The following is an 18,753-nucleotide window of genomic DNA, read 5'->3' on the forward strand; positions in this document are numbered from 1 at the left end:
ACCATATTGTGGGCTTTTTGCGCCCGGCCGGCTATTATGACGATTGCCAACTGGAGGAAAAGCGGCGGACGGAATTTCTGTCCGCCGCAGTACCCCCGCCATGGTAATGTGGCGGGGGGGTAAATGTAGTTGTGATGGCGGGCGGATCGCCACCGCCGGCCGGGTAGCGGTGATCCACCAGCCATCATAATAAGCCCTTAAATATTACTGACAGCAATATGGTCATGTGTGTCCAAGTCAAGCTGTTCACAGCATTTTAGCAAACAATAATTTTGCATTCTAGGATATGTAGATTTGCAATTCCCATTATATGTGTCGGATTTCTAGATTAAGCAGGTAAAATGCTCCTGGCAAAGCTATCACACCAAACAGAAACAAGCACTGGCAAATCCAATAGGTTTTGCCTAAGCAAGATACGTTGGCTTTGTCAATTTCTTTTTAAGAGTAAGACATATTGCACAGCTTCGCAGGCTGCTGCTGTGCACCATGGCTTAAAGTCGAGGTAAACATGTGATATGGTGTGTCCAGCATTGACCGCATCATAGCACATAAAAACTTTAAGCCATGTTGCACAGCAGCCCATGCTGTTCTGCAGTATGTTTTAAGAAACATTGACAAAGTCAATAGATCTTGCACAGCCAAAACCTGTTGGCTCTGTCAATGCTGTTGAGTCTCTGATGTCACCAGAATGTGTCTGTTATGCTACCACAACCAAAGCATGACTCATATCTTTGCTGTTCAGACATGTACTGTACAGGGCTTTGAGATCAGTCTAAATGCATTTGTGCTATATAAGAAAAGACATATATAAAACATGTGAGGGCATATTTACAAGCCCCTTGCGCCGCCAGTACAGCACGTTGCAAGCCACACCGGTGGTGCATCTTGCTGTCCGATATTTATAAGGACACGTGAAGGCACCCTGCATGGCTTTATGTGTGCTTGTAAATATCGCCCATTCTTATGCAATACTTTGCCTGTAAGCAGTGTGACATCGGTGTTGCTGTGGGTGTTCCCACGCCACATCCATGTATTCTGATGCATTTCCAGATTTACGATAAATCTTAAACCTGGAAATGCGAGGCAGAGCAAAACGCAACTCCAGGTTTTTTCCTCTTTCAATGCGTGCTGCATTTAACAGCACGCATTGAAAGAGGAAATCACATCAATTGATTGTTTTAGTGCAGGAAGGTTTCCGTTCCTGCACAAAACAATCTCAAGGCATGCTTGCACCATGGTCCATGGGGCCTGCTCCAGCTCATGGCAGCCGATTGTGCGCCAGCGTAGGGGGAAGCCCAGGAAAGCAACATATTGTTAGAAATATGGCTTGCAGCACGCACTGATTCACTTTCACTGTAAATATGACTCAAGATAGACAAGCCTTTTCTTCTTTTAACTCTAAGATTTGATCCAACAGAACGAGGATACTATGTTCTCTTTAAAATTGTATTGCATACTGGATGAATGTATTTGGCACTTGAACTGATCACGAAGAAACATATATCAGGCTGTTAGCTGGAGTATTCCTACGGAGGAAAACATGATTATTGCTCTGGCAAATTAATTTCTCAAACCATTCACAGCGGAGATGGCCTTAGAAACCAGGCATGCTGGACCGTAAACTGACCAGAGTGATGGTGCACCCCCAGACACCGCCTACTTAGAATTTCAAACTAGAGTGTATATGAGGAAAGTGTCTACCAAAGAGAAGTGGGTAGCTATATCTGTTCAGTGGGAGAGATTGAGTGGTGTTGCAACTGGCACCAGGGAAGGCATCAAAGGAGGCCTTGTAATGTACATGAGTGAAGCTCCGGGCTTCCCCGTCAGGTATCAGCTGCTAACCAAACCCACCGTGGCACGAGAGCCTTTAGCAGCTCCGCAACCCCCTTCTACGCAGGGCCGTTTCTAGGTGTTTCGCCGCCCTAGGCGAGAATTGAAAAATGCCGCCCGCTCACTTGCTCTCATTAGTTCCACCTTATTATACCCACTGCCCAAACCTGCCCCCTGTTTATGTACCTTTTGATCTTCACTTCTTTCTCTCCTCTTCTTCCTCCCGCTTTCTGCAAGTTTGGATATTTTCACGCATCTCTTACCGCAGGTAACTGGTTTAATTTAGTTCTCTTAAGTCCTGGCATTTCAAATTCTGCTGTTGTGTAAGAGCACAGACGCCTTAGCTGGGTAGAGTTGTGCTATAAATGTGAAATAAGTGCCATTTCAGGCACAGCTGCCTCCCCCAGTCCTCAGACCAGGTTTTACTCACTTCATGTGCTCCTTGCTGGCACCTTTTATCATTCAAAGTCCCAGTTTTACTATTCATGACAATTTCAATTTTCACCTGGAAAACTCCCAGGACCCAGTAGCAACTAACCTTCTAGGCTCCAACAGGCTTCCCACATCTTTTTAAAGATGCCACAGATCGGCTGCACACACTCTCAAACCCATCGCTACCAAGCATAATTTGATTAATGTCGAAAGGCCTTTTCCTCCTGTATGGTCACATCACGCAGCTCTCCCTGTCTTTTAAAACCCTTATCACTCAAAATACATTTAAAAATACTATTCCCCTGTGTCTAACCCGCTCATGGGCTAAAATGAACCGAGATAGCTTTACTGGGGCGTCGGACCTAGGTATCTTGTTTTACTCTGTTATCGCTAAATGCAAAGGCATTTAATAATTGGATATCAAATACCCATGACATCATAGCGCCCAAAGACGTGGCCCTCTCTGTTCTCTTATTTACTGAAAAACTCAGAACCACCAAAAGAATCTTTTGGTGAATCTGAGTTTTTCAGTAAATAACGTTAATGTATTTTTATTTAATTTTCATTTTTTATTTTATTTAATGCTATTTTCTAAAGCGCAAACTTTACCTGAAGGTGTCAGAGCGCTTTACATAAGAACCAGTTGCAAAACATAAGGACTTAGGATTACATGCGTTACATAAAAGATACAAACAGAAAAATTTGCAAATGTACAAGATGTAAAGTCACACAAGGAAGAGATACAAACAGAAAGAAAAATTGCAAATGTACAAGTAGTAAAGTCACTCAAGGAAGAGATACAAATGGATATACTCTAAGAGTCACATAGGAAAGGTAGAGAGTACAAAGGTCTACTGCATATACTAGTGATTAGAGTTATCTCTATACACATATATAAACACATAGTAGATTTTCTCAGGTCAAGACCCCAAAAAATAAAACAGGAGACCAGAGTTCCATTAAGTGGGGTTGGAGGGGGCACGCAGTCACAGAACCAAGGGAGGGTGGGAGGTATACAAGGGTATGGGGAAAAAGCAAAACAGAAAAGGGAAGAAACATTTGAGGATCGTCAAGGGGAAACGAGGGAAAAGGGTAAAGGACGAAGGAATGACAAGATGGCGGGTCAGGGTCCAGAGAAGAGCGGCCGAGAAAAGCAACAAAATGGCGGCCAGGACAAAAGAAAAAGTAAAGAAGTCCATGAGAGTCCGTGGTGGGACAGGCCGCTCCGATGAAGAGTGTTCTCTGAGGGCCTGGGGTGGGTATGTTCCGGAAGGGGCTGTGTTGTGCAAAGCAATATAGGTCGGGACTGGAGGTACTGGTGTGCGTAGCTTAAGCCTGCTCTGGAGGTGCCCCCTTCTTCACAGTTACACGCAGCAGGCCCCTCTCTTTGCTGTCACGTTAGAGTGTTGCAAGGGTCCTCTGCTCTCTTCCTTGAGGCTACTTCACGTTGTCTCCCGCTCCGATACATACTGACTTTGCTTTCCTGCCTCAGCGCCATGACGGTCACTGTCTCAAAACCGTTTAGCTCTGCAGCACGCTCTACTCTGTGTTCTTCAGCACTCACAGGCACGCACACTGCTTTCGTCTCGTTGGTGCAGCACTCCCATTCCATTCCATGAGCCTCACTTTCCTGGCCCTTGGCTATCTCGTCAGGTCCCCTCTGTTACTCGGACCCCGCGGGAAGCATCTGCTGATGCGTTAATCGCATGCCGCAAAGATGCTGCTTGAAATGTTCCAACCATTGAAAAGTAAAGAGTGGTAGAAGGAAGAGTCATAGTGTGGGCCTAATATGTGCAAAATAGAAAGGCGGTCAATATATCAAATTGCAAAATTCAAGGCAAAGTAATGGGGAATAACTGAGTAGCTTGAACCTCCATCCTATTTTCTTCTTCCCGCCACCTCTCGTGCCCCTCCCCTTAAACCATGGCCTGCGCACTTGTGCCTGCACTGCGAACTTCTCTTTTGCAAGCTCAGCTTTTTATTTTATAGATCATGACATGCCACTTTCCCCACAGCTGCCTCACTAGCGATTGCTACTGAAACAACCTAAGTAAACGTCATTTTTCGCGGCCAAAACACTTTTCACATTGTGGGCTGAACCCAGTTCCAGGCAAAAAATCTGAGTGCATTTATGAGGCATAATCGCCGAGGACGGATTGGCCATTTATTTCAGCAGGTATTTTCCGGCAGGCGGGGTGGAGCCTGGGTCACGGGAGGCCAGTTTTTGAAGGTAGATGACCGGTGGAAATGACATAGGAAGAGAGAAAAAAAGACAGGAACAGAGCGAAAGACAGGAACAAAGTTAGAAAGACAGGAACAGAGAGAGAGAGAGAGCGAGAGAGAAAGGCAGGAACAGAGAGAGAAAGACTGGAACAGAGAGAGAGAGACAGGAACAGAGAGAGAGACAGGAACAGAGAGAGAAAGGCAGGACAGAAACAAAGACGACCGGTGCATCTGTCCACAGCTCCCCGGGGATTATGGCAGCTGGCAAAAAGAGAAAGCGTGGAAAAGACACAGGAAGAGAGAAAAAGACAGGAACAGAGAGAGAAAAAGTCAGGAGCAGAGAGAAAAATACAGGAATAGAGAGAGAAAAATGCAGGAACAGAGAGAAAGACAGGACAGGAACAGAGAGAGCAGGACAGGAACAGAGAGAGAAAGACAGGAACACAGAGAGAAAGACAGGAACACAGAGAGAAAGACAGGAACACAGAGAGAAAGACAGGAACACAGAGAGAAAGACAGGAACACAGAGAGAAAGACAAATGGAAGTGTGTGCTTGCATTGGGAACATCGCATTCAAAGACATAGGGAATCCAATCCCAGGGCCTTATTTATGAAAAGTGACGCATCGCTGCGTGAAAACAGCGATGCGTCACTTTTCACTGCGCACTCCTTGCGACACCAATGATGCGCCATATTTAATGTATGCCGTATCATGTCGCAAGGAGTTACAGATACGTCAGTATTTCTGACGTATCTGTAAGCGCAAAAGTGACGCATTGCTGGAGTGTGTCACAAAAGTGACGCAACTCCAGCAATGCGTCATTTCACATGGGGAAAGCCCCATGTGAAAGGGCTTGCGTCAGTCTTACGCCTGCTGTGAGGCAGGCGCAAGATTTTGACGCAACAGCGTCCTAAAAGTGATGCAGTGAAATCTCATAGATTTCCCTGCGTCACTATTACGAGGCTTTTTGCGGAGGAACGCCCCCTCTGCATACATTATACCCGACGCAGGTATAATGTGGCGCAGGGGTTTAAAAAGTGACGTATCTACCTAGATGCGTCACTTTTTAAATATGGCGCAACAAGGTGCATGTTTTACGCCGCCGATGCGTCACAAAAAGTGACGCATCAGCAGCGCAAAACTGACGCAAGGCCTCATAAATGAGGCCCCCAGTCTATGCCTGGCGCCCCCAGCTGAGAGCACTTTACCGTCCAGAGTGGAACATTGCACACTATCCATAATATCTCCCTGGTGGTATATGGGAATATTCATACAGTTAAAGTTAAAACCTTTATTTACTAGAGCCTAGATACGTAGAAGCGCACTGTGAAATTCTACATAAAAACAAATTATTTCCAATAATACAGAAAAGGCTGTACTGTCACGCTATAATGCTATATTCCATGGAAGAAAGCTTAATCTTTTATATGCCTGGAACGCTGCACCTACAGAAGCCTAATGCCACGTCACAGCAAAAACGTAAACACTATGAAATAGGCAGGTTACAAGCAATGTCTTTTCAGACTTTGTCTATACCCTTCCTCCCTAAAGCGCACAAAAGCAGCAATGAGTGATGAGGAACACACCGCCTCGATATTGTTGCGAGTGTGCGGAGAATGTTGATTTGTGCATTTTCTACCTGCCTCTGTAAATGTTCTGTCAAATGCTTGTTTAAATACTTGGATATGCAGCACATGCCAAATGTGATAAATAATGTCCATTATATGATCCATAGACGTACCCTGACAAAGGTTCATATTAAAATCACTGGGTAAAAGAATTTGGGTCACTGGTTAAACCAAACCTTTATCGCCCGTACAGTGGCATGTTTTTTGCCGCCCTCCCACTTTTGCCGCCCTAGGCGGCCGCCTAGTCTGGCCTAATGGTAGAAACGGCCCTGCTTCTACGGGAAGATAAGGTACAAGTCAAGCTGAAGTTTCTGCATCGATTAAACAACATTTCAGTGACCGCAGCAGTGACCACATCGTAGTGGTTTTTTTTTTTTACTTTAAGCCATGTTGCACAGCAGCTCGCACTGCTGCGCCTCATGTAAAAAAACAGTCTAACTCTCCCCCATGCTCGAAGACCACACTCAATGAATACAGTGCGACGTGTTTGCTGATGAGAAACAGCACAGCAGCTGCCCAGATTACTTGGTTTCTATGTAATAAAAAACCTTTTCAAAAGCCCTTATTTCATCTTTTAGTCCATTTTTGCCCAAGCTTTTTGAGGGAGTCCATGTGTGTTTTTGTAACTCCTTGCATATGTGTGGGTTGGCAGTGAGTGGAGCATATGGCAGGCGACAAATTATACTGCTAGGTTGATAGTGTTGGTCCTCAAGCTTCGGATTGCTGCCTTGAGATGTAAAGTTGTGAAAAGAAGACGAGTGATGCTCAGTAGTGTCGGTCTGGCTGGGAAGAAGACTGACAGGCATCCTGCACAAGTTAGGATATATACACTACTCTGTGTCCCCACACTCCCGAACTGACAAACGGAGGCCCTTAACTATAAAGTGAGGAGCAACAAATACGTCAGGGGGGCAAGTGGTAGAATATGCTCTCCGCATTTACGAAAAGAACAGCCCCCAGAGCTCACTAAACGTGAGAGAAAGCAAAATATAGAGCAATCAACGTGACTTCACGTGAGAACATAGAGGTGGTGGATGCTGAGCACAGAAAGAGACCATAGTACACAAAATCAGATGCTATCATACCCCAGTCACCATTACAGACAGCGAGAGCAAAAAAACGCACACCAGCCACTGCTGAAGAAATGACTGCAAACAAACTGCTTATCCAGACTGGATCGCCATGGAGCAGATACTTCTCACCAGTCACTGAGACATGTTACCAAAAACATAATGTAATAATAAAACATGATGCACACACAAATACTCAACAATAAATGCACTGTTTTCACCCCTTCAGGACTTTAGGCTGTAACTCCAACAAGCAGCAGTGCGGTGGGCCAAGTTCCGCGCCAGGATACTAGTTAGTAACAGAGCGCGTTATAAAACCCTTTATAACATAACATAACATAACATGGTCTGCTGTTCATGGTGGCTCAGGTCAGGGGCTGCAAGAGGAGCAGGGTGATGACCAGCATGCTGAGGACAAGTTATCTCCCATGCTCAGCGTAATGCACAGCTGTGCCTGCCGCAGTGTAGCAGGAACTTAATGGCGCAGTTTCAAAGAGCGTGGGTTGAAAAACAACACACAGGTGGGACACGGAGGGCGGGAGGTGGATGAAACAGAATGGAGAGTGGGATGGGGGTGGGGTGGGGGTGGGGGTGTAGGAGAGGGACTGAAGACAGTGGCATCTGTGGAAGTTGAAAAATAGTAGCACCAGTGCACGAGCCTACAGTGTAAGGACACTGGCCACTGGAAGCAATACTTGGTCCCAGCTGCATGGACGAAGATGAGAACACTGAGAGCCTGTAGGAAGATGCAGGCGAAGAGGAGGTGCTGACAATTAGGAAGCAAGAAAATGATAGTGAAGTTGGAGCCACGTGGGAGCCTGCCAGTGGTAAGTAAAGTGATGTGAGAATCATCTCGGGGACAGCCAATGTTAAGTAAAGTTAATTAATGGGCCGGCTCTGAGACCCCTCTAATATTTGTTTTTAAATATAACAGATTTTGGAAGCCCTGTGCAGACAAAACCTAAAAATTTCAATGGTTTGCTGTACGGATGTCAAACTCGATGGCGGCCATACACTAAACTCTTAGCACATTTTAAAGAAACAGAGTCACTGTGGTTCCTTTCAATGTACAGTGATGACAGCAGGGCCAGCGGGCATGTCTAAATCTGGCAGGAGGCAAAATCCTCCGCCATCCCAATGGACACTCCTCCATCTGCCAAACCATCAGTAAGGGGTCGATTATGATGGCGGACGGTCCCCCGAGGTGGAGGGACCATCCGCAGGGGCAGCGGCGTTCCCTCCATTGCAATTATGATGTGACCACCACCCTGGCGGTCACATCCCGTATATTTAACATTGCGGCGGGTGCAGCTTTAAGCAGCACCCGCCGCAAAGTTAAAAAGCCCCCTTCAACCTGGGGGGGGGGGGAGCAGGACCCGTATGCCTTTTGTGGCGGCATTGCTGGTGAAACCTTGCAGACACCTCATCATACCCGACTGAGAGCACCTGTGTCCAACTATTTCCCAGAAAATACATTTATTAGGGGGATGTAACACTCCAAACTGCCCCCTTCTGCATGGGGGAATGGTAGAGGAGAAGCTGTACAATCGTGCAAAGTGATGTATGTGCACTGATTTTAGGGCCTCCTTTATGAGCAAGTCACACAGCACAGTTCACCTTGCTGTGCTCGACTGCGTGACAGAAAAAGGACAGAAATGTGCCATTTTTAAGTCAAAACAGCACGTTTGTCTTTTCTCTTGATCTGGTGCCCTGTTGGCAGACTAGCGCTAGCTCAGGCAACCTTTTACCATGGTGCTAGGACACCTGTGTTGCATGCAGGTTTGTTTTTGTACAAGAAAGGGCACCTCCCAGCACAAAAACAGCCCTGGGAGTCATATTCCACATTACATTATGTGGCGCAAACGTGATGCAACCCTCTCATAAATAAGCTCTTTATTATTAAAGTGTGTATTGTTTCACACGCTACACATCAGAAATTAACATGTCAGCATGCTTAAAGACATTCCTGAATTTTAATTTGGTAAAGGAAGATCGATAGTGCAGTTATAGATGTATAGCCTTCGTTATGGTGAAATAGATAAAAAAGCATTAGACTGCAATTTGATTATCTAAACAGAGCAGAGCATGATGTGCGTGCCCACAATGGAATCCAGCTTTGCACAGCTGGAGGCAGCCCAAACAGGTGTAAAATTGATTAAAAATTCAAAGCCCTAAAAATACTCAGAGATTTAAAATGCTGAACAAAAATGTTGTGCCTCGATCACATTACAGTACAGCTTTGCCGCCTCAGCGTTACTTATAGACAGCGTGCAGCAATCCATTAAAAAAAATGATGCACACTTTTCACAGCCAATTACACCACAGTCTCCAAAGTTATTGTAATTCAGCAGCTGGAACACTTCTTAACAAAAAAAGCAGAAGTAGCAGATATTCCAAGCAGATTATTTCTCTAACTACTGGATAAAACTGCAATAACAGACACAAATATATGATTCTTAAATAAATATCATAACCAGGGAACAGTGCTAAGATGTCAGGGCGACCTTAAAAAATGAAATTCTATATTTAGACTGCACTGAATACAAAAGTATAATCCAATGCCATTTTTTAAACGTGGAGCTTGGTTACCTTGGAGACACACTTGGTGAGCATATGGCGAATATAAATCCGATTTGGAAGAATTTTGCGAGCAAACATATGCTCATTCATTTTAAATTACCAGTTGTAGTAACAATAGACTACAAAGTCAGCAAATTTGCTTCATGTGAAAAATATCAGCTTTACATGCTTCTATATAATGTATATATGTTATGATGAAGCGCATCTCTTAAGGGAATCCATTTTAATGCAAATACACATATTCACATTTTCCTCTCCTGAATTTTTCTTTCCTCTGGGCTAAGTGGAATTTCCCAGTATAACATTTAGAAATTACAAGTTTAGCAATAGCCATTTTTTCATGTGAGTAAGCTGAGTTTCATAAGGTAGGTATAAAATATCACCTGTTATTTGAAGTGCAGAATTTCGTGCTATAAATGTATTTATTTTATTTATTTATTTGGTGTTTTATATAGTGAGAACAAGACCCTGAGTAGGGTATCAGAACGCTTTACATTTGCATGTCAAGAAAAGGTATGTTACCAAGTCATCAGTAGTTGTACGTTGATTTTGAGAAAAATATTAAAGCATAATTACATATATACAAGACCACAAAGATGTTCGATCAGAGGTAGCATGTGAATGATCATGGAAGGTCAATGATAACGGAGAGTCTGCTGAATTATGAGAGATATTTATTTGAATTCAGAGATTGATGAGACTCTTCTAATGTTAGGGGGGAGAGCGTTGCAAATTCTAGTAGCTGCACCAGAGAAAGCTCGGCCATAAGTTCTTTTCTTACGGAACAGGCGGTTGCAGTACTAGATTTCCATGACTCCGGGAGACACAGCATCCTCCTGATAGTGTGATTTTCTGGACTAGGTACACTGGTCTTTTATGGTGTATTACTTAGTGAGTGATACATGTCATCTTTAGTTGTACTCTTGCTTCGTAAGGCAGCCAGTTAAGCGCTCTCAGATGAGGGGTGATGTGGTCGAATTTTTTGGAGCCAGTTACAAGTCTTGTGGCCGCATTGAGGCAAGCTTTCAGTGGCGCAGTTGAGATCCTGGGAAGACCAGCCAGAGTTGTGCAACAGTACTCGATCCTTGATATGACTGGTGCCTGGATTGCTGGTTTAAGGTCTGACTTATTTAAGAAAGGTTTCAGTTTTCTGAGGTAGCTTGAATAGAACCGGGCATTTTTTGCCATTGTGTTGGTATGTGATAGCATGTTCAGGTTTTTCTCTAGTATAAATCCCAAGGATTTGGAAGAATCAACAATCCTTGGAGTACATCTTAGTTCTGTTATCTGATAGGTCCACTCTAGGATGTTCGTAGCGCTTTTCTGGGGGGAAATCAGCAGGAATTTTGTTTTATGTGGGTTAAGCTTCAGGTGATTATTGGTTAACCAATGGATGGTTCTTGTTAGTGCCTGATTCATGATATCTATATCTTCTCTCAATGTGACCTTGATGTAAAGCTGTGAGTCATCTGCGTACATGTGGAAAGAGATATTAGCTCATTGTAAGGTTTCTGTGAGCGGCTCTACGTACAGATTTAATAATGCCGGGGATAGTGTTTAGCCTTGAGGAACTCCGATCGCGTTTCTGGATGAAGCTGATATAGTTTGGTTGACTATGAATTTTTACGATCTGTTCTCTAGGAACGAGCTAAACCATTTTAGGACTGTACTCTCTAAACCCATCCTATTTTTCATGCAATCTAGTATTTTAGCATTTGTTAGACTTCCCATGATCCCTGGTTGGCGGAGGTTGGTACCGCAGGCCAAGTGGGTACACGTGACCACCAACGTTAGGGATAAGGCAGGTCACCTCCAGAGATAGCCCCCGCTGCACCCCCTTGGTAGCTTGGCATGAGCAGCCAGGCTTATCTTCAAGGCTTAATGTGTAAAGTATTTGCAATTACGCTCACAGCAATCCAATGATAACACCACAAATAAACTCCACACGAGTTTCATAGAAAACAAGTATATGTTTATAAAACGATATACGATGCAACCACACAGTACTAAACCGACATTTGCGTTGGGGTAATGTTCCCCCTGCCCTTTTATTATTTAGCTAAACGAAACAATTCTACGTAATCCTAATGTTGTAATATGCAGTTTAATATGCAACAGTCAGGTACTTCACAACATAAGAATAATGCAGATCGTAATATGGTTATCAGGCGAATTGTACTGTCACTGTAATGCACTGTGTAAAGCAACAACGTGGTAAACTGTTATGCCCCCGTAATGCAATGCGTACGTTCCCCTTTCGGGTACTCTGGTGGGAAAAAGCAATGCAACATGTAATACAGTTATCAGGCAATTCGTTATGCGAAACTAATGCAATGTGGAACACATATATCCGGCAGTTAGGTATGCAACACTAATGCAATGTGTAATACGACAATCCGGCAGATCGTGGTGCAGGATTCAGACAAGGAGTAACACATTTATCAGGCAGCTCGTTATGCAAACATAGTGCTATGCGTAACACACCTATCAGGCAGTTCATTAGGCAAACTAATACAATGGGCAATAAGACAAAACAGGCAGTCCGTTGTGCAGAAACAAAAGAAATGTGTTATACAATCATCAGATACTCCGCTATGCAGAAGTAATGCAATACGTAAGTTACTAACGCACCATTAACGGGGCCTCAGGCGGTCTCTCCGCCACTCGTGCTGGCTTGCGGTTAGTCTCCAGCCACAGTTGCCCCAAACAGGTGAGATAGAACACAGTAACTGCAACTTTGCACTCAGGACGTGGTGCTGCCAATCCCGTGGCACACCGGCCTCAATCCGAGCCGAAGCAGAGGCTCGCACTGCAGAACAGAGAGAGAGGCCGAGAGCGTCTCCCTCCGAGACAGGGCCCCGCCCCAGGAGTCGACACGTTACCTGGGGGGCATAACCCACTTTCCTCTCCTCGTCCAGTGACTTGGACCTCCAATGCAAACTCTGACTTTCCGGGCAATGGGAAGATCCCCGGCTGCACACTACACCCAAACTCAGAGTCACTACTACTCCCAGGAACTCTGGGTGCAACTCCTCACGAGGGTCTCAGGCTATTCACGACACAAGCATGCAGATTCGCTGAGACACACTTGATCTTCTTGTGCCCACGATCACACGGCACAACTTGTGCAGGTCTCAGGTAATAGAAAGCACAAGTACTCCGTGTCGCTGAGACGCACTTTCTCCTCTGGTGCCCCCGATCACAGGACACCTCTTGCGCAGGTCTCAGGTAGTAGAAGGTGAACACACACAGAGTTCTTGAGACACACTTTATCTCCAGGAGCCCCCGATCACAGGGCTCCTCCAGAGAGGATCTCAGGCTGCGAACAGCATATGCACATAGCGTCGCTGAGGCACACTTGCTCTTCTGGTGTGTGCGATCACGGGCCAATCCACGTGAAAGTCTCAGCCTGCCCCCAAGCACACGCACACAGCGTTGCTGAGACTTACTTGGCTCCTGGGCACACACGTTCACAAGACGATCCTCTCGAAGGACTCAAGCTAAACAGTGCATATGCACAGCGCATCTCTGAGTCTCATTTGGAACTCCCGGTGCCCAAGATCACAGGGCCCAACTTGCGAAGGTCTCAGGTTAGACAGAGCACAGGTACCTACGACATATCTCAGAGTCTTCTCTGGAAACCTTTGTGTTCCTGTGTTTCCAAACAGGGAGTCAGCTCACCGCAGGCCCTTCGGGATAGATACTTCAGGACACAGTACACAGCAAAGTCCTTCAAGCAGGGGGACACAGCACACAGCAAAGTCCCAACAGCCTTTCCTTGATTAAAACAGCAAACTGTAGACCAGCCCCAGATCACACAGCAAGAGCAGTCCTATCCAGAAGTCTATTCAGTTGTTTCTTCCTTGGCAAAGGTTCCTCTTGATCCACAAAGTAGCTCCAGTCTTGTTAACACTTGATCAAGCCATTCTCCAAAGTTCAGGGGCTTCAGCTCGCAAAGTTATAGCCCTCAATGGCTTTGAAGTCTTTGTGTTACAGGGGGCACTGACCCCTGCTCAAAACAATTCTGGGTGCTCCCTGCCAGTGACACCTTCTCCCTTTGATTAGTGGGGGGTATGGATTCTCAATCATTCAGCAGGAGATGAGACAGTTGTTTTATAGCACCAGCCCAGGCCTCTTCACCGCTAGGCCTCCTCCTCCTCCTCCTACAAACCAGATGCAGGTCAGCCTGTGCTGTCTCACCTCCTCCCCTCTGTCAAGACATTCCCCAGATCCTACCGTTTTCAAATCCAGCCAGTCACTCCACAACCAGACAGAGACACACAGAAATGTTTAAAGCACAAAAACCCAGCCACTTCTAAAAGAGTGGTTTACAAATACATAATGCAAAAAGCATCTTCATAAAAAGATGTGTTATTGCAGGGTGAGTTCAGGCATACTAAACCTCACCTTTCCATCTTGAGTCCATGGGGAGATAGGCTAGAAAACATATTATACAGCCTCCCCATTCTATTCTAATGGGCAAGATGACCTTTCAGCAGTGAAAATGAAATGGAGATTTTTTCACTGCCAGGGCATGGCACACACTGTGGTACATGTCCCACTTTTCACATGCACTGCACCCCATCCAGGGAGTACCCTAGATCTACTATAGGGGGGCCAAATGTATATGGAAAGGGAAGGGCAGGGTCTGGTATGTGCAGGTATCGTTATTATCGCCTGCTGACAGGCTTGGCAGTTCGGCACTGGACTGTTCCCATTAGGCACAGGGTCAGACTGATTTAAATATGGCCATGTCTGAACTGGGGTGGTGGAGTGAGCTAAAGAACGATGATGGATTAAGCCCAGATCAGTTGACTCGGGGTGAGTGTTTGATTTGCTCAAACGCTCAGTCCATCATCCCCTTTGGTATCGACAGTAAAGTGTCTGCAGGGGCGTAACACAAGCAACTGCAGTCCCTGTGGTGCAGGGTGACCCCTAGCCCTCCAGGGGGCCTCAACCCTTCAAGAGGGCTACCATTCAGTCTTAGGCCCAGAAATTGCTGTAAGATATGGGAGACTCGGGCCCCCATAATTTTGCATTAAGCCAGTGCAGCAGGTAAACCTGAAGGCAACCCGATGGAACGTAATCCACATCACTTAAACTGATGTGAGTCAAATACATTTCCTGGTGAGGTGGCACTTTACACTTGCAACAGTTCAGCACCTACTTTGACGGGTGACATAGAGTCGTTTTGAGGCCTCCTCGCTATGAGTCCATAATATGCATTCATCACTGTGTATCTAATTTTCAATGCATTTGCAGCTACATTATCAAAGTCAAGCATAGCCCCAGTTTATGCTGTGGTACAGTTGAACACTCCTAGTACATAGCAGGGCTCTGCATTCAGTTAAAAAAATAAAAAATAAATGGGGTCTATTTACAAAGGTAAATATATACGTACATATTTAGTCCTATATATATTTATTAATACTACCTCTAGGTGTAACACAAAACATTTTTTGCTATTCACAATCTCTGAGTTTCGATTTTGGTGCAACTCTAAATTTTTTTAATTCACCATTTCAGAGTGTAGGTTTACACCTAATTATAGACTTACCTATCTTACCTATCTTCACCCGGTCAAATCAGGGGTAGAGCCTCCTACAACTGGATTTATGAGTGCAAAGTCACAACATACAACTTTCTGCACATAGGTGGAGATCACCACCACTGTGGCAGAGATATCTAGATGGGAAAGTATAGTATAAATTATATTATATCGTTTCTTAATCTATCAAAAACATAAAAAAAATTGTTAATGGAAGATACATAGCAAGTTAATTTTTTAAATGCCAACTCTCTATCAGCCCCAGTCCGTGCAGGTGACAGCGGTCGGGCGGCAGGGTCGCGTTGGGGGGACTTCGAGGTACGATGCCAAGGGAAAATTAATTATTTATTTAATTTACCCTCAGCATCATCCCTCGAAATCCCCCCAATGCGGCCCACCGCTGTTACCTGCACAGACCACGGCTGCTCTCTACCTAGAACTAATAAAATTAAATGTTACAGTGCATTAACCCATCAAATAAATGTTCAGCAAATAATTAATTGAAATATATTACTTTATTTGCTAAATAAAAATAATTACAAATAATTTGTAAAAATCCAACTATTGTTAACATATATACAATATTATATATATATATATATTCACTGAAAAAACCATAGGTTATAGACCATATATAGTTAGGAATTAGCATTTAAAAAACCTTATTTTACTCACACAAAACCATTGAAATTCCATATATAGTTAGTTGCACTAACTATGTATCGCGCACCCGCAATCCACTGCTGATGATGTCACATATTACATCATTCATGACATGGTCAGTGACATCACTGATGACATCACTGATGACATCTCAAATGACATCACTGATGACATCACTGATGACATCTCATTTGACATCAATGACCACATCACTGATGATATCATTCATGTGACAATACAATGCATCTCCTCACATTTTAATATAACCTCTGTTTCACCCAGTGTTAAATACAGAGTATAATTTTTGAAACCATTGACACACCAATACTAGTTACTACATACGTACTCACTGATTCCTACGTCTACACACACATTCACTCATTCACCCATACAATCATTCATACATACAATCACTCATCTTTACAACACTATCATATGCACTCATACACCTATACAGACACTCACACTCTGCCACTCATCCATGGAGTTACTCACACACCTAGTCAGTCCTGTAAAGAATCAATCACACTTCCATTTTCTTGTCTATACAGTTAAACATAGAGCACCTTACATTTTCAAACATATAGTAACACATACTTACTTTCTTATACAATCATTGATACAAGTACACATTGATCTGCACAGAGTCACACACCTCCCAGCCAGCCACACACACACTCAGTCTCCCATACAAATACTTGGACAATCAATCAATAACCCATATAGTTAATCATATAGCTACTGATCAACACATGCAGTAGTTTACAGAACAACAGACATAATGATGCACAAATTAAGACAGTTTAGTCACTAACCCATGCACTCAGTGAGACACATTTAATCACTCACTCATACATTCAGTCATGCACCTACTAAATCCTTCGTCCAGACAGTTATACATCTACTCATTCTTCAATATCTAAAACATATTTAAACTTTACAGAAACACACAGTCACTGGATGATGTCATCAGTGATGTCATCAGTGATGTCATTTGAGATGTCATCAGTGATGTCATCAGTGATGTCACTGACCATGTCATGAATGATGTAATATGTGACATCATCAGCAGTGGATTGCGGGTGCGCGATACATAGTTAGTGCAACTAACTATATATGGAATTTCAATGGTTTTGTGTGAGTAAAATAAGGTTTTTTAAATGCTAATTCCTAACTATATATGGTCTATAACCTATGGTTTTTTCAGTGAATTTTCAAGGTTTTGTAAATGCTAATTCCTAACTATATATGGTCTATAACCTATGGTTTTTTCAGTGAATTTCATTGGTTTTTTAATAGCTAATATCAAAACCTTTACAATGTATTATTCTTTAAAAAGAAAAATATTTTTTACATGTTTTTTATACAATTTTTTTTGTATTTTTTTTGTTTCGCTCCCAGTACGCGTACCGGTTAGCTTCCCGTTAGCTCAATCCGGAGGCGCGACCCGGTACGCGAACTGGTAAACGTTCCTTTTGCGCACCTCTCGCGTTACAAAACAACATGGTGACGCTTCGCGTCAGCATGACGTTTCGCGTTCTCGCGTAATACGTCATATTACGTGCTACGTTTGCGTACCCGGAAGCGCACCGGTACGCGAACCGGAAGCGATCCGCGGCGCGGCGCCGACCGCGTAATGTAAACATAGCAGGTCATGTGACTCGATAATAACACTTTTCATTGGTTCATTTCACTTTTGGTTTCCTAATGATGTAATACAAGGTCATGTGATCTAAAATGGACACTTGTCATTGGTTTAGAACTTTTGTTTTTCCCAAATGATGAAAACCCCTCCTTCTTTCATCACTCTGACTTTCATCTTGCTGAGAGAAAGACCCTTTATTGAGACTTTGTGATGGCTTCATTAGTAGCTTCAGCTGGTGCTAGCCCACCACCTCCACCAAATCCAAGAAAGAGAGGACCACCTGCAGAAGTAATTCTGCAAGAAGAGGAAGAACAGGAAGAGGAGGAAGAGCATGAGTTTTTGCCAGAGGAGCCCAGGAGGTACAATCGACAGGAGAATTATATCTGGCAATTCTACAGAATTCCTAAGGGGCAAAAGAAAGTGAATGCTCGTTACGTGTTTTGCCGCATATGCGGTGACAGATTGTCAAGGGGCACCGATAAAAAATATAGTTATGGGAATCATACTATGCATCGGCATATGAGTAGGTGGCACCCAAATAACTATAGTGCTGCCCAGCTACGTGACCAACAACAACATCCCCTCCAAATGGCAAGAAGATCGGTGGTTCCAGAGGTGTCGGGACCAGAGGCGAGGGAGGTGATTGCAAACATCCAAATGTTGTTTGGTCACGTAAAACAAGTGTGCGTGGAATGTGGCGCTTTCATCTGCTACAGAGAAAGTAGCATCACTTTGATTTTGCGAGCAATTCAAAATCATATTAATGTTTGCACAAAACGCACCAAAAAATAAATTCTTTTTTTTTTTTTGCTCCTGTTGAGCCCTTTATAATGGATCGTTTTTGTTTCCCCCCCCCCCAAAAAAACCAAAAAATTTTTAAAAACGTTCAGAAAATACAAAAAAAGTAAAAAAATGTTCAAAAAATACTAAAAAAAATATAAAACAACAAAAACATAAAAAAAAAAGTTCTTTTCAGAACTAACTCCCCATTATAAAAAAATTAGTAGAAAATTTGGAACTCTGCCAACCTGTATTTCTCTTAGTTCGCTCCCGGAGCGCTACCCGGTACGCGTACCGGAAGCTAACCAAAAAAATATTTTTTAAAAAAGAACAGTAACTATAAGGGAAGGAAA

Source organism: Lissotriton helveticus, chromosome 5_1 (genome assembly GCF_964261635.1).
Source record: "Lissotriton helveticus chromosome 5_1, aLisHel1.1, whole genome shotgun sequence".
Lineage (NCBI taxonomy): Eukaryota > Metazoa > Chordata > Amphibia > Caudata > Salamandridae > Lissotriton > Lissotriton helveticus.